The following is a 17,043-nucleotide window of genomic DNA, read 5'->3' on the forward strand; positions in this document are numbered from 1 at the left end:
TGTTAAAAAAAATGTATTACTTCTGCCTTGGTGTTGCGGATGTCAGGGGCCCCAATTGTACAAGCTGCTGAGCACTTCCTGGGAGGTGCTGACCCATGGATTCAGTGAGAGTGAAAGGTACACAGCACAGCCCAGAAAGCTTTTAGCAAGGCCCTTACTTCTGTGAGCTTCAGAGCCATTTGTATTTGTTTCAGCTATAAAGAACAAAGGAGCAAAACAATTGGGAAACTGACAATGGCAGTGTCAGCAGCACACTTAGAAATAGCACATCAAGAGATATGCTACTGCTTGTTGATAAGTTTCACAGGTGTGTAAGGCAAGGAGCAGACTACAGAATCCCCTCCCCAGTCTGTAACAACTGTGTCAGTCTATTATTAGGAAATTATACCCAAACCTACATTAGGGCAGGATTTTCAAAAGCATGCGGCATTTGCCTAACTTTTCTCCCTTTTAAATCAATGGTGGAACTCTGATTGACATCAATGGAAGCACTTAACGCAAAAATAAATGCTTTTGAAAATCCAGCACTGTAGCATGTAATAATGAAACCACCAACACATCCTATTGTGCCTCTTTGCTTCTGTCATGGAGGAGCTTTTAATATACAGTCATAGAACCATAGGGTTAGAAGGTACTGCAAGGGTCATCTAGTCTAACCCCCTGCCAAAATGCAGCATTTGTTGTGTCTATACCATCCAAGACAGATGGTTATCCAGCTTCCTTTTGAAAACCTCCTGAGAAGGCACTTCCACAACCTCCCTAGGCATCTGTTCCATTGTCCTACTGTTCTTAGCGTTAGGAATTTTTTCCTGAAATCTGCTATGCTGCAGTATGAACCCATTGCCTCTTGTCCCGCCCTTAGTGGCGAGACAGAACCATTTTTCTCCATCTTTTTTTATTGCAGACCTTCAAGCATTTGAAGATTATCATGTCCACTCTTAATCTCCTTTTTTGCAACTATATATACCCATGTTCCTTCAGCCTTTGTGTGTATGGCTTGCATCCCATCCCTTTGATCATTTTTGTTGCACAGCTCTGGATCCTTTCCAATTTCTCTACATCCTTTCTGTACATTGGTGACCAAAATTGGACACAGTACTCCAGCTGAGACCTAACCAGCACCAAGTAGAGCGGTACTATCCCCTCCCATGACTTGCATGCTCTGCCTCTGTTAATGCAACCTAAAATTGCATTTGCTTTCTTTGCAACAGCATCACATTGCTGACTCATGTTGAAGTTGTGATCCACCACAACTCCTAAATCCTTCTCAGCAGTGCAGCTGCCAAGCCAGTTTCCCCCATTCTGTATTTATGCATTTGGTTTTTGTTCCCGAAGTGCAGCACCTTACATTTGTCTTCATTGAATTTCATTTTGTTGACTAAAGCCCAGTTCTCTAATTTGTCAAGATCCCTGTGAATCTTAACTCTATCCTCCAAAGTGTTGGCAGTCCACCCTAGCTTTGTGTCATCTGCAGATTTGATCAGTATGCTCTCTATACCAACATCCAGGTCATTAATAAAGATGTTAAACAACTCCGGACCCAGAACAGATCCATGTGGAACCCCACTTGAGACCTCCCTCCAATCTGACATAATTTCATTAATAGTTACTCTTTGTTTGTGGTTGTTCAACCAATAATGTGTCCATTTAATGGTGGTTCTGCCAAGCCCACATTTCTCTAGCTCACCTATCAGAATGCCATGTGTGACTGTGTTAAAAACCTTGCTGAAGTCCAGGTATATTATGTCCACTGCATTCCCCCTTTCTGTCAAAGCAGTTACCCTGTCAAAGAAGGAAATCAAGCTGGTGTGGCATGATTTATTCTTGGTAAATCCATGCTGGCTGCTAGTGATTGTCCATTCATCCTCCAAATGAAACATTCACAAATTGAATGTTTCATGCATTGCTCTAGTAGCTTCCCAGGTATCGAGGTCAGGCTGACTGGTCTATAGTTTCTTGGCTCCTCCTTTTTCCCCCTTTTCAAGATGGGCACTACGTTAGCCCTTCTCCAATCTTCCAGGACCTCTCCTGTTATCCATGAGTTTATAAATATTATTGCAAGTGGCTCCAAAGATTTCTTCAGCTAACTCCTTCAGTATCCTTGGGTGGATGGCAACCAGCCCTGCTGATTTGAATTCGTTCAAATTGGTCAGAAGATCTCTTCCCCTTTATTGTCTGTGGTAAGTTTGCTAGTCATCCAGTCATGTTATTTTTGGTCAGAATACTGAAGCAAAGTCACTCCCCCGGAGTTCTTCTGCAAACCTGTTTGGACCAGCATTCACATGGGATTGGTTCATTGGCTGCAAAAGTCCATGAAGGGCTTAGCAGGTGCCTTTTTAGGATACTTAGTGCTAGCTTTGTTAGTGTTTCATAGATTAGCATTTGAAATGTTTTGAGTACTTTCTGTAACACCACCAACCATTTGATAATAAGTTTGGAGTGTTCAGAGAGGTCCTGCACTTCCACAATCACCAGAGACAACAAGGATATATTGCATGGGGAGCTTACTAAATAAAGGAACTTCCCAATCCCGAAGTTCTGTACTTACTGCTTTGTCGTAAGTGGTGTTAGAAGTGAATGACTCCCTTTCTCTAAAGAAGGAATAAAGGAAAGAAAAGAGATACATACCCCAGGCTGCCACTGTGGTAAGTGGGGAAAGTGGAAAATCAGGGAGACCTGTGAAAGCTGCAACAGGAAGCTCTGCTAGAGAAGTTTGATTTTGGCAACTCAGGCACCTGGCCTAGTTGGGAGTGGAGATTTGAGCATTTCTGGATAGCTTCTGTTTAATATTGAAAGCACAGAGAAATACTAGGTAAATGCCCTGATGTTTGCTATGCGTGATGCTGATGATGATATCCTATGTGCACTATCCATCACTGAAGAAAGAATACACCAATGTGAAAGAGACTTTTGATGCCCATTTCATAGGCAGAGAAAATATTGGGCCAAATTTAATAAAAGGTGCCAGGAACAAGGAGAAACAGCTGAGGATTTTGTTACTGCAGTTCATAGTCTGGATGAATATTGCAAATATGAAACATTTAGAGAACTAATAAGAGATCATTGGTGGTGTAAGAAACACAAGTTTATCAGCACAGCTTCCGTTAGATCCAGGTCTCATAATAGCAAAAGCTATAGCAAAAGTGAGAATGCAAGAAACCATAAACAAAAGCAATGTGATTTATATGCTGGCAGCATAAGGAGGACTGCATCAGACAATATTGACACAGTAACTGTGAACAGGGCAGTCAGACCAAATTTAAGAACAATGCACAACTAAGGATTGGGAGAGCAACCACTCTAAATGGGAGGGAAAGATATGTCAAGACACCAGCACATAATATATGTAATAGGTGGATTGCTGTGAGTACACATATTGGTTTATAATTTAAGTTTTAATATTTTATTATAAATAAAGTTAATAGAGTTATAGAGTTCCTGGTCTTCCACATTTACCAGACAGGACCAGGGAGAGCTTAATAACAGAGGAACTTCCCAGTCAGAGAGTTTTCTAGTTACTGCTTAAGGCATGCCTCCTTATGTTTATGTTCTCATGCTACATATGTACTGTGCCATTCACCTTTTGGGAACTAGATTCAAATCCTTTTCAGGTTACAAGTAAAAACATCTGCAGTCTTACCTTATTAGAATTTGAATCACAGAACCACCAGAGATTTAGACTGAAATACTAGGGATGTTTGAGGTGTATGGGATTTTCAAAGTTCTGGGCCCAATCCTCCACATGCTAAAAGGATCATGTCCTCCCTTGCAACACTTGCAAAATTTGTTCACGCTACTTTGGGTCAAGTAGTTATTGCCAACCTCAGCATTTTTTTGCTAGTTTGGCTACTTTTGAGAGGCCTTGGTGCCAAAAAATCATGAATTGGCAACAGGCAACTTTGGAGGCTAAAAATAACTTTCTTGGGTGAAATTTGGGCAATTTTACTTAAAGCCCTGCTCTTGCCCAGTCCCTGTCTCTTTGCTACCACCTGGTGGTCTGTCAAATGAGCAGCCACCGAGGCACATACGCATCTGGACCAAATCTGCCTCCTTCAGCCAGCAGAAACCACGCGGGAATATAGGAGCTGGAACTAAGGGTGCTGGGGAGGTGCTGCCGAGCCCCCTGTCTTGAAGTGATTTCCATCAGATGCAGGATTTATAGTTTGGTTCAATGGCTCTTAGCACCCCCACTATAAAAATTGTTCCAGCCCCCCTGCATGGGAACAGAGCCCCATCGGCCTCAGCAAAGCATGGCTTCAGTATGTATCCAGTCTGGCAGGGAGGCAGCCAGTGCGAAGATGGAGACAGGGGATAAATCCATAAGCGGCCCATGTGCAAGCAACAGTTGCTGCACAGTGCTGCCAACCTCTCTGATTTCTTATTAAATGGCAAAAATTTAGAAGCAAAGCAACACTTTAGGGTTACTTTTTGCATGTGATTGGCAAAAACCTGAGCTTTGTGGTTCACAACACAGTACTATTAGAGATCAAAGAACTTAGCTCCTGGTTATTCTGTAGTCCTCTAGGGTTGTGGACTACAGTCTATTCTTGAGTGCTCTGTCCAGTTTATATAATTCCCTCACTTTATAAATACTAGACTTTGACAAAACAGGAAGACTTTTAAAAATGAACATTTGGATTTACATGGATTGGGGCTGATTCACTGCCTGATGGCAGGAAGTCCACTCTGCAGGGAGCTCTACAGCTGGGCATTGCTGCCCCAAAGCTGGGCAGTGCTAGCTTGGGAGGAAGCATGGGCAGGGTGCCCAGGAAATGGGCTGATTTGCAACTTCTGTCTGGCAGCCTCCATAAGTGGGACACACAGAGGCTGTTTCACATTGGACACATACCATGCCTTTGGCTGCTGGCATGCTGGGCTGCACACCCTGGTGCTAGAGGCTAGCAGAATCGCCCTAGCTGCTGGCATGCTATCAAGTCTCGGCCACTGGACAATGGGCAGCATGCAGGTATGGTGACTGAAGGCGCAGTAATATTTTTCTAAACAGATATATAATTAATTTTAAAAGCAGCATGTGTGCCTGTGTGTTCAAGTGCAGAGTTATAATAAAAGCCAGTTTGCCACGTTTTATCTTGCTTGTAGGAAAAATGATTTCAGTTTAATTAAAAAATGTATCATGTTCTGGCTCACCCACACATGCAGTGTAGGGAGCTCAACAAGAGTGTCATACTGGTAGCACCAGGAACTAAGGACATAGAGCATAGGTGCAAAAAAAAATCATGTCATAAGTTACATTTTACTCAAAGAGGAGGAAATGCAGACAGTCATCCTCAACTTAGAACCATTCAGTTGCTGGAGATCTCTGGATGCAAAGCCAGGGGGGAGAGAGAGAAGTCTCTCTTCAGAGATAGAAGAGCCAGAAAGCAGCTCAGTGGAGCCTCTCTGCCAAGATTACTTCAGTTTAAAGGCTGGACTAGCTCCACAGCCCTGACATGGCCCCACTATGGGTGGAAAGACTGGAGTAATTGGGTGGTGGCAAATCCTCCCACTCCACACTTCCTTCTACTCCTTGACCTTCCTCTGTTGCAATCTTCTCCTGCAGAGCTTGTCTCCATTCCACATTGGTTCCATTCATAGAATCATAGACTATCAGGGTTGGAAGGAACCTCAGGAGGTCATCTAGTCCAATCCCCTGCTCAAAGCAGGACCAATCCCCAACTAAATCATCCCAGCCAGGGCTTTGTCAAGCCTGACCTTAAAAACCTCTAAGGAAGGGAGATTCCACCACCTCCCTAGGTAACGCATTCCAGTGCTTCACCACCCCCCTAGTGAAAAAAAGTTTTTCCTAATATCCAACCTAGACCTCCCCCACTGCAACTTGAGACCATTACTCCTTGTTCTGTCATCTGCTACCACAGAGAACAGTCTAGAGCCATCCTTTTTGGAACCCCCTTTCAGGTTGTTAAAAGCAGCTATCAAATACCCTCTCATTCTTCTCTTCTGAAGACTAAACAGCCCCAGTTCTCTCAGCCTCTCCTCATAAGTCATGTGTTCCAGTCCCCTAATCATTTTTGTTGCCCTCCGTTGGACTCTTTCCAATTTTTCCACATCCTTCTTGCAGTGTGGGGCCCAAAACTGGACACAGTACTCCAGATGAGGCCTCACCAATGTCGAATAGAGGGGAACGATCACGTCCCTCGATCTGCTGGCAATGCCCCTACTTATACATCCCAAAATGCCATTGGCCTTCTTGGCAACAAGGGCACACTGTTGACTCATATCCCACTTCTCATCCACTGTAACCCCTAGGTCCTTTTCTGCAGAACTGCTGCCGAGCCATTCGGTCCCTTGTCTGTAGCGGTGCATTGGATTCTTCCGTCCTAAGTGCAGGACTCTGCACTTGCCCTTGTTGAACCTCATCAGATTTCTTTTGGCCCAATCCTCCAATTTGTCTAGATCCCTCTGTATCCTATCCCTACCCTCCAGCATATCTACCTCTCCTCCCAGTTTAGTGTCATCTGCAAACTTGCTGAGCGTGCAATCCACACCATTCTCCAGATCATTAATGAAGATATTGAACAAAACCGGCCTGAGGACCAACCCTTGGGGCACTCCACTTGATACCGGCTGCCAACTAGACATGGATCATTGATCATGACCTGTTGAGCTCAACAATCTAGCCAGCTTTCTATCCACCTTATTGTCCATTCATCCAGCCCATACTTCTTTAACTTGCTGGCAAGAATACTGTGGGAGACCATGTCAAAAGCTTTGCTAAAGTCAAGGAACAACACATCCACTGCTTTCCCTTCATCCACAGAGCCAGTTATCTCATCATAGAAGGCAATTAGATTAGTCAGGCATGACTTGGCCTTGGTGAATCCATGCTGACTGTTCCTGATCACTTTCCTCTCCTCTAAGTGCTTCAGAATTGATTCCTTGAGGACCTGCTCCATGATTTTTCCAGGGCCTGAGGTGAGGCTGACTGGCCTGTAGTTCCCAGGATCCTCCTTCTTCCCTTCTTTAAAGATGGGCACTACATTAGCCTTTTTCCAGTCATCTGGGACCTCCGCCGATCGCCATGAGTTTTCAAAGATAAAAAAAGCATTGAAAGCAGCTATCAAATCCCCCCTCATTCTTCTCTTCTGCAGACTAAATAATCCCAGTTCCCTCAGCCTCTCCTCATAAGTCATGTGTTCTAGTCCCCTAATCATTTTTGTTGCCCTCCGCTGGACTCTTTCCAATTTTTCCACATCCTTCTTGTAGTGTGGGGCCCAAAACTGGACACAGTACTCCAGATGAGGCCTCACCAATGTCGAATAGAGGGGAACGGTCATGTCCCTCGAAATGCCGTTAGCCTTCTTGGCAACAAGGGCACACTGTTGACTCATATCCAGCTTCTCATCCGCTGTAACCCCTAGGTCCTTTCCATTCCACACAGAGGAACTGCAGTGGTTCCAGTGCCAGGGGGTCCTCAGAATTGCAGAGACAGAGACAAGATTTTCCCTGTTATTCATTCATTCGTATTCCACCACAAGATAATTTGGCTGCCTCTCTTTATTGACCCCCTAAAGCACATTCTTTTAAGTGTCCTGACTCTCATGTTTCCCCCTGAAAGTGATACTCTCAATTTATACAAATGCAGATATCCCAGAATGTCTCATGCATTTATGATATCACTTATACCATTGCGTGCAATGAGACTTGTGATCTCTATAGTGTTCAGCAAAGAGGAGCTGCCACGTAGATTTCACATAGGAGAAAACTCAATATTTAACATTTTAAAACTAATTTCTGAACTGAATGCTCCTCCCAGTTTCTAGAAATTCATCATCTAAATGTAAAATTCACTCAATTTTAATCTTGCAGTCAACCTTAATGATCCTATGATTTTAATAGAGCTCTCATTAAAAAGTACTTTTGCGGGTATATTTTGAACCCTAGAGCATATAACTAAGAGCTCAGGATCCACTGAAATATCCCTTTCCTGAATGCCTGTCCCACAGAGCTGATGTTGCATCTTGAATCCAGTTCAAGGGATTTTCAAAAAATGCCCATCCCTGGCCTAATTCTGCTCCCATTGAAGTTGATGGGAAAACTCCCTTTGACTTAAGTGAGAGAATAATTCAGTACTGTGCACTTTTGAAAACCGTATTTGTAACTCTTGATGGTCAAGAAGAATAAGTACCACACTGATTCCAGAGTGACATAGTGTTTCCTTCTCTAATGCAGGTAGACTTCTGTGTAAAGGGCTGTAAATCCACCATCTTTAAGAAGCACTATAGTTCAGACACACACACACAATTCAAACCTTACAGTAAATTCCACTTACTCACTTGACAGCTCTTTTTCCTTTCTCTCTCACTTGTAGATTTCATTCAATGAACTGAAGAGGAAGTGTCATTAGGGCTTTGTTTCTGATTGCTACTATGCCTCAAAGGGCTTACAGTCTAGTTAGAGAAAATAAACAGTGTACAAACCCATCACAATGAGATTAGAAAAGCAGTGTGTTTTGGGTGCAGCTTCATGAGAAAAAAAGGTGTGTTCAGAACTCAAGTTAGCTAACTTGAGTCAATTAATGTGAGGTAAAATCACAAGGCAGTTTGTAATTTTCACACGAGTTAGCAGATCAGGTTAAAGACTATGGGGGAGCTTTGGGTTTACCGTGACCTGCTAACTTGTGTGAGAACTACAAGGTAACATAAGTTAAGAATACATTTTTCCCTAGTGAAGACATGGCCTTAGTGATAAAGCTAAGCATTATCACCCTTACTCAGCAAAGAACTTAAGCATGTTCTTAACTTTAGGCATGTGAATTCTGTGAGACTACTAATGAGCTCAAGTAATGTGGTGAATCTGGGCCTGTTTTAGTAATTCCCTGATTTTTAATTGGATTTTTATTTTTAAAGAGACAGAGCATCTAGTGGTATCTCTGCTTTTAGGAGACACTGTTGGCACTGAGAGCAGGAAACTAAGTGATTTGGCTGGTTTAGAGATAGAACCCACTGAATTACTGAATCTCAACTGAATCTCGCTCCAAAAGAGCCTTCAAGTTTGAGGCATTGAGGAAGCCTGCATAAGCTGTGCCTCTTCTCTGGATAAATTAAACGTTTCAGTTTTCAGTTATGTCAATCCAGCCCTTACCGTGTGTCATGAAATCTCTGAAAGAAAAAAATTTTAGAATGTGCATAGTGTACTGCAGATTAGCAGTATAATCCATGATTTAGGTCCATTGGCTAGAGGTGGTGTTACTAGTTTGGACAATCAGCTTTAAAAGAAGGACTCATCCAAATCTGCACAAAAGAATGAGGGAGAAAACTACTGGGGTCTCTTTCTGTTTTGTTTAGGAAAAAACTCTTTGCACCCTTGTGTAAGAAACTAGTTGGATAAACACTTGCTAAACTGCACATTAGTTTAAGAAAAACATCCATTAAGCTTAGCTTGTACATTCAGGGTCAAATTATTTCATTATTATTTGTAGTCAACTGAGCTGGCAGTACTCATCTTTTGTATTTTTTTAATTATTATGGGTCTTTTAAGTCCAAAACCAGTATTGGCTCCAGCTGTCCCAGTTTATTTAGCTGCCTTCACTGATGCTGGCAGCAGTTTCCTATAGCACCTCTAATGAATGGGATATTAAGATGTACTAGGTACATTCAGTCCACTGGACAAGCTTATTTGCTGGACGTACCTGGTATATTATTTTTCAGCAGTGAAGTGTCTAACATTGCTGGCATTATGTGGTCATAATTAGGTTTCAAATATCCTTAATCTTTTCCCTGCTGAGAATAGTTTAAATTTTCTGTAATGAAGTAATTCTGTGGTTTTGGAGACTAAAATAAACTTCTGTTGCACCTTCTGATTACATTCCTTTTTAAGTACTGCAGGCAAGCTATATGATCCTTTTTCCACTTGTTTGGAGTTTGATTTTCAGAGGGGCTTTGCCCCAACCTCCTTTTGTATGTGAACATATAAGCCCTATGCACAGTGTTTTTAAGCATTAATGCTTGCACATGCAGTTGATAGAGTCAAACTTCTACATATTCTAGTATTAGTGCTTGTAAAATGAATGTGCAGATGTTTGCATGCCCCTGGTTTCTGAAAATTAGGATCCATAATTTTAATGGTCCAAGGGATTTGTAAATATCTGCTTATATAATCTACTTGAAATACAAATTAAAATTTAGTACATTTAGACCAGAATAAGCTTATCATAGAGTCATAGAAGATTAGGGTTGGAAGAGACCTCAGGAGGTCATCTAGTCTAACCCTCTGCTCAAAGCAGGACCAACCCCAACTAAATCATTCCAACCAGGGCTTTGTCAAGCCGGGCCTTAAAAACTAAGGATGCAGATTCCACCACCTCCGTAGGTAACCCATTCCACTACCTTGTGAAATAGTTTTTCCAAATATCCAACCTAGACCTCCCCCACTGCAGCTTGAGACCATTGTTCCTTGTTCTGTCATCTGCCACCACTGAGAACAGCCTAGCTCCATCCTCTTTGGAACTCCACTTCAGGTAGTTGAAGGATGCTATTAAATCCCCCCTCAGGCTTCTTTTCTGCAGACTAAATAAGCCCAGTTTCCTCAGCTTCTCCTCAAAAGTCATGTGCCCCAGCCCCCTAATAATTTTTGTTGCCCTCTGCTGGACTGTCTCCAATTTGTCCACATCCTTTCGGTAGTGGGGGATGCACCCAAAAACTGGACACAGTACTCCAGATGAGGCCTCACCAATGTCGAATAGAGGGGAACGATCACGTCCCTCGATCTGCTGGCAATGCTCCTATTAATGCAGCCCAATATGCTGTTCGCTTTCTTGGCAATAAGGGCACACTGTTGACTCATATCCAGCTTCTCGTCCACTGTAATCCCCAGGTCCTTTTCTGCAGAACTGCCACTTAGCCAGTCGGTCCCCAGCCTGTAGCAGTGAATGGGATTCTTCCGTCCTAAGTGCAGGACTCTGCACTTTTTCCTGTTGAACCTCATCAGATTTCTTTTGGTCCAGTCCTCCAATTTGTCTAGGTAACTCTGGACATTATCCCTACTCTCCAGTGTATCTACCTCTCCCCTCAGCTTCGTGTAATCTGCAAACTTGCTGAGGGTGCAATCCATCCCATCATCCAGATCATTATTGAAGATGTTGAAGAAACCGGCCCCAGGACCAACCCCTGGGCACCCCACTTGATACCGGCTGCCAACTAGACATCGAGCCGTTGATCACTACCTGTTGAGCCCGACGATCTAGCCAGCTTTCTGTCCACCTTATAGTCCATTCATCCAATCCATACTTTTTTAACTTGCTTGCAAGAATATTGTGGGAGACTGAATCAAAAGCTTTGCTAAAGTCAAGGTATATCATGTACATCCCTTTCCCCATATCCACAGAGCCAGTTATCTCATCATAGAAGGCAATCAGAATTGCCCTGGGTGAATCCATGTTGACCGTTCCTGATCACCTTCCTCTCCTCCAAATGCTTCAAAGTAGATTCCTTGAGGACCTGCTCCATGACTTTTCTGGGAACTAAGCTGAGGCTGACTGGTCTGTAGTTCCCTGGATTCTCCTTCTTCCCTTTTTAAAAGATGGGCACTATGTTCGCCTTTTTCAAATCATCCAGGACCTCCCCAGATCACCATGAGTTTTCAAAAACAATGGCCAATGGCTCTGCAATCACATCAGCCAACTCCCTCAGCAACCTCGGATGCATTGCAACCAGCCCCATGGACTTGTGTATGTCCAGCTTTTCTAAATAGTTCTTAACCTGTTTTTTCACCACTGAGGGCTGCTCACCTCCACCCCATACTGTGCTGCCCAGCGCAGCAGTCTGGGAGCTGACCTTGTCTGTGAAGACTGAGGCAAAAAAAGCATTCAGTACTTCAGTTTTTTCCATATCATCTGTCACTAGGTTGCCTCCCCCATTCAGTAAGGGTCCCACACTTTCCCTGACCTACTTCTTGTTGCTGTAGACACCTGTAGAAACCCTTCTTGTTAACCTTCGCATCCCTTGCTAGCTGCAACTCCAGTTGTGCTTTGACCTTCCCAGTTACACCCTTCCATGCTTGAGCAATATTTTTATATTCCTTCCTAGTCATCTGTCCAAGTTTCCACTTCTTATAAGCTTCCTTTTTGTGTTTAAACTTACTGACAATTTCTCTGTTAAGCCAAGCTGGTCGCCTGCCATATTTGCTATTCTTTCTGCACATCAGGATGGTTTGTTCCTGCACCTTCAATAAGGCTTCTTTAAAATACAGCCAATTCTCTTGGACTCCTTTTCCCCTCATATTAGCCTCCCAGGGGATCCTGCCCATCAGTTCCCTGAGGGAGTCAAAGTCTGTTTTTCTGTTTCTGATTCATTAAATCTCTGTGCATAAGCTACACAAACATTATAGTGCTGAAATCAGTATATGAAAGACCTTTCTAAAAGCATACAGCCTTGTCTACATGAGAAAGCTGAACTGGTTTAACTAAAGGTGTGATTTCAAACTGATTTAGTTAGATTGGTACAAACTGCTGTGTGAACACTCTTAGTTCAGTTCAGTTGAAGACTTATTTTGGTTTAGCTTATGTCGATTAGGAGTCAGTTTAAGTTAAACTCATATAAGCCACTCTTCCATTGAAATAAGTGTCCAAATGGGGGTATGCAAGGGTTTAACTTCAAGAAAAAGATTAGTGCTGCTTACAAATCCTGTTAGTTAGGGGCAAATCATACCTGCCTTTGGGATACCCTGTGGGAGAGTAAGAAAAGGCCCTGGAAACTCACCGTGTGCCATTTCTATCATATTGCACCCTCAGGGAGAGGGGATAGAGGGTCTATGGAGAAGGCTTTGGCCTCCCAACCCTGCTGATCTCTTGGATAAATGAGGAAGGGAACACTAGGTTCCACGGGCAGCTCTAGTGGGGAAGCTGGATGGATCTGCGCTCTCCTATCTCACCTAAGTGGAGGGGACATTCACAGCCTAAGTCTGAAGACACCTTCAGCCCAAACATTTAACTAATGGGATAATGATGGGCCCACTCCCATGGGATGGTATTGTTAGGGGGCTGATCTAGATTCCATTGAAGTAATTGACTCTGACAGGAAGAGAAACTGACCAAAGTACAGTGGCTGTGATACCTGTGAAAAAAGAGGACACCCTGAAAGAATAATAGTAGTGCCTAGCCCTTATTTGGTGCTTTTTATTTGCCAGTCTCAAAGCACTTTACAGAAGAAGTATGTCTCCATACATGAATTTTATAGATGGGGAAACTGAGGCACAGATTGATGAATTGACTTTCCCAAGGTAATTCAGGCCAGTGTCTGAGCCAAGAGTAGAACCCAGATCTCCTGAGCCCAGTTCTCTAAATTAAAAAAATTAAATATTTAGAAATAAGGTATTTAAATGGGATTATTTTTAATCCTGTTCATTAATCATTTAATGTTTTAAACTTAAAATGTCCACTATCTAAAACAATTACACACTCCAGAATGTGTGTGCTAGTTATCTGTGTCTGGTATGAGGCATGGGGAGAGCCCCCAAATTGTGTTACTGTTGAGTAAGGAACTTGCAGCCTAACGTAGGGCCAAACTCTCACCTCCATCCGAGAATCCCCAGTAACTTTAGTGGGGATACACAAATGCAGCCTCGAGCAGAATTTGGCCTTTAATTGCTTACAAAATAGCAAGAATAAGGTGAGATAGGTTTGCATATCATACCGAGATATCATCATTTGATTTATTATTTGTATCACAGCATTGTTTATAGGTCTCAGCCAAGATCAGGATCACTATGTGCCTGGTGCTGCACAAACACATAAGAACCAATAGTGCTTAATACAATAGTTTACAAAATAGATAGCCCCTTCCCATGCAGAATTCTTGTGCAGGACCCAGTTTTTATGCTACACCCAGTACTTGCCCAAGTCCAAGGGGGATCTGTTAGCATTTCCAGCCTTGAATACACCAAGTAAAGCATGTCTGGGCATGGGAGAAGGCATCTCCTGCCTGCCTTCCTTCCTTCCCTTTCCCATGTATGCATGAGTCCTGGGAAGAGCTGGATAGCCTGTATTACAAGGTAACACTTTTACACTTTTAACACAAGGTATACACAGGTAACACTTTTTCTGAAAGTGTAGGAAGATTGCTTGTGAGCATTATATGTGAACCTCCTCTCTCTAAAGATATAGGATGGGATTTGAAAATGTGTACAGTGCTGGTCTAATTCAGTTCCCGTTGACTTCAGTAGAAGCAGAGTTAGGCCAGCACTGAAAATCCATCATACTTTTTCTCCTGGTTTTTGCAGGCAGCGTCTCCAACCACCACTATCTGAGTAATATATTGCCGTCCTGCTCACCCAGAGTTGTTCTGGTTCTAAGAAAATTACTTGAGTGCAATAAACCTATGATATTCCACAGGTTCTTAGCACATATAGATTGCTGACATCTTTATTCATAAGCTCTTTCCTATGAAGTGAATAGAAAGAAGTGAAGTTTTACACAAATGAATTTTCATAGGGCATGTCTACACTACAGACTTAAGTCGACCTATGTCAGTAATTACTGTGGTGGCTGATAGCCACACTACCCTCTTTCTGTTGCTGGTGCATGTCCTCCCCTTGAGCGCTTCCACCAACTGAAGAGGGGCAGTGTGGGGGAGGGGCTGAGAGCCAGAGCTCTCAGCTCCACATGGCTCCTCACCGGGATCCCAGTTGCCCCCAGGCTCTTGACTCCCTGACCCCAGCTGGGAGTAGGGGGGCAGCCGCCCGGCTTCTTGCCTTCCTGTTCCCCTTCAAGAGCAGGGGGCAGCCGCCCGGGCTTCTTGCTTCCCTGAGCAGGGAGCCAGGTGGGCCAGCTTTCTTGTCAATTTCAGGGCTCTAGACAACAGCCAATGTAAAGGATGCTGTGTCTATACAGACATTGTGTCGCCCTAATTACACCGACATCAAACCTACGCCTCTCGTGGAAGTGGAGTTATTATGTTGGGGTAGTAGGGCACTCTCAGTTCTCCCAGTACTCTAAAAAACCCACCTCAATGAGGGGCATAGCTTCCAGCACTGGGGAACTGTCTACCTTGGCACTTTACAGCGCTGCAACTTGCTGTGCTCAGGGGGAGTGTTTTTTCACACCCCTGAGTGAGAAAGTTGCAGCGCTGTTAATTGCCAGTGTAGACAAGCCCTGACATAATTAGATTGACATAAGCTGCCTTACATCAACCTAATTGTGTAGTGTAGACCAGGCCAGAGCCTCAATTTTCAACTACTTTGAAACTTAAACATTAATAGTTTCTGAAAAATAGCATTCTGTAAAGAACATCTGTAGCAGGATGAATCAGTTTGAAAAGTTTCATTCTCTTCCCTTTATTTATGAAGGGGGAAAAGAGCTTCATTTAATGTATAATATGTTTGCTATGTATTCACTTTTTGCCATTAATGCAGTAGTTTTTTAAAAATCCAGTTGTATGCCAAATACTGGTTCTCGTTACATGAAATTGCTTCATGGATAAATTAAGGATGCTTTAATTAGTTATAGTTTTCAGGAATATTATGTGAATTAATAATATAGCTAAAATATACATTTGTTTATTATGAGGAATGCTTCTATTTATTAAAGACTCAGAAAATATAGAAGAATTTATCTGAATAGTAACTGAAACCAAAGCAACTGAAGTGGTTGCAATTCACCCTGTTATTTTGTTGCAAGTCTGTGTATGGACACTTGTTTCAGAAAAAGAACTCCCTGTTCTATGTATGCTGATTTTTTACTAATTTAAATTACAATTACAGTACACTGAAATTGGACACTCTTAATCTAAAACTCTATTTTCTACACATAAACTGGAATCAGAATAACTAAAGGTGTGATTTACAACTGCTTTAGTGATTTCTGTTTCAGTTCCTGTGTAAATGTGTCCTGAAAGTCCATCAAAAACAAAATCCTTCTGCTGGCCACTTGTTTTATTTCTGGTTGTATCATCTCTCGTTGCTTGCCTGTTCATCACTATCACAGTCAGTTAATTCACTGCCAGGTGCAGAGTGTATTTCAACTCCAGTTAATAGAAGCTCTAGTTTAATTTGTGTCCCTGTGGATTGTGCCAAATACCCTTGAACCTTCAGTCCTATGACGCTCCACAACAGACGGAGGTGATTTTGAGCTCCACAGAAATTTAATTTCAGCCTTACGGGGCATAGGAGTTCCAGAACACTGAAGTTCCTAGTTATTTGAATATTTGAGTTTATGAAGGTTTTAGATTTCCCTAGAAACCTTTGTGAGAAAGGGCTTATCTGTATGAGTTTAGGCCTCCATTCAGGAAAGCACTTAAGCATGTGCTTAACTGGGGAGATCAGACTTAAGCACACTGAGACTTAAACAATGCTTCAACACTTGCCTGATTAGTGATGCTTTCCCGAATTGAATTCTTAAAGAACAGTTAGAAGTCCAGAAATGCACAAACTTAGTGTGTCTTGGAAATGTATAGTATTTGTCTGATTGTATTACATAAAGTAGTTTCGCTTCTCTTCTTTTAATTCATTACACTTGCTGTAGTAGTTAATATGTCTTATGAGATCAAGTCCAGAAGTTCAAATACACACGGTTTATTTTAATTAAACTTTCTAATTTAATGTATTCTGTAGCGTACATGCCTGTCTTCTCTGTGTAGAACCTTTTTCTATATTCATTAAAATACTGTACAGTCATTAGAAATTCTCCAGGACATGATTACATGAATGGCTCTTTTGTCCAGTTTGTTTGTTAGTTAGATTGCAATTTGACCACAAGAGGGCAGTATTCTTTTTTCCCCTCTTGCCTGCATTCCTGGCCTTTCTCAGAGGCTTTTCCTCTAGTAAAAAGAGATCAGGTTGTATGAGACTGCGTGCAGTGGGCTACAGCAATAACCATACTTGGTAGCAGGATGCCCAACATGTAAAGTCATCCTTGTTTTAGTAAATGGAAATACAGCACAGGCCTGACCTGTTTCAATATTCAGTGGCTGTGGTGAGGTGACAGCTGGCTGCTGCTAATTAGCTGCGGAAATGCCTTGCTCATCTTCTAATGCCAGCGTTGGCCAGATGCTGTCTGAGTGGGGAGGTGACCTGGAAGCAAACAGCTTTCTG

The 17,043-nt window shown here is 42.6% G+C and overlaps 1 protein-coding gene across 21 annotated transcripts in view; it reads left to right on the top strand.

The window, feature by feature from the left end:
- The window catches only part of MYT1L (myelin transcription factor 1 like), a 380,247-nt gene that overhangs the window by 322,066 nt on the left and 41,138 nt on the right, over nt 1-17,043 (top strand). The gene's annotated exons all lie outside the window — the stretch shown is intronic.

The sequence above is a fragment of the Lepidochelys kempii genome, chromosome 3 (assembly GCF_965140265.1).
Source record: "Lepidochelys kempii isolate rLepKem1 chromosome 3, rLepKem1.hap2, whole genome shotgun sequence".
NCBI classification, from domain to species: domain Eukaryota; kingdom Metazoa; phylum Chordata; order Testudines; family Cheloniidae; genus Lepidochelys; species Lepidochelys kempii.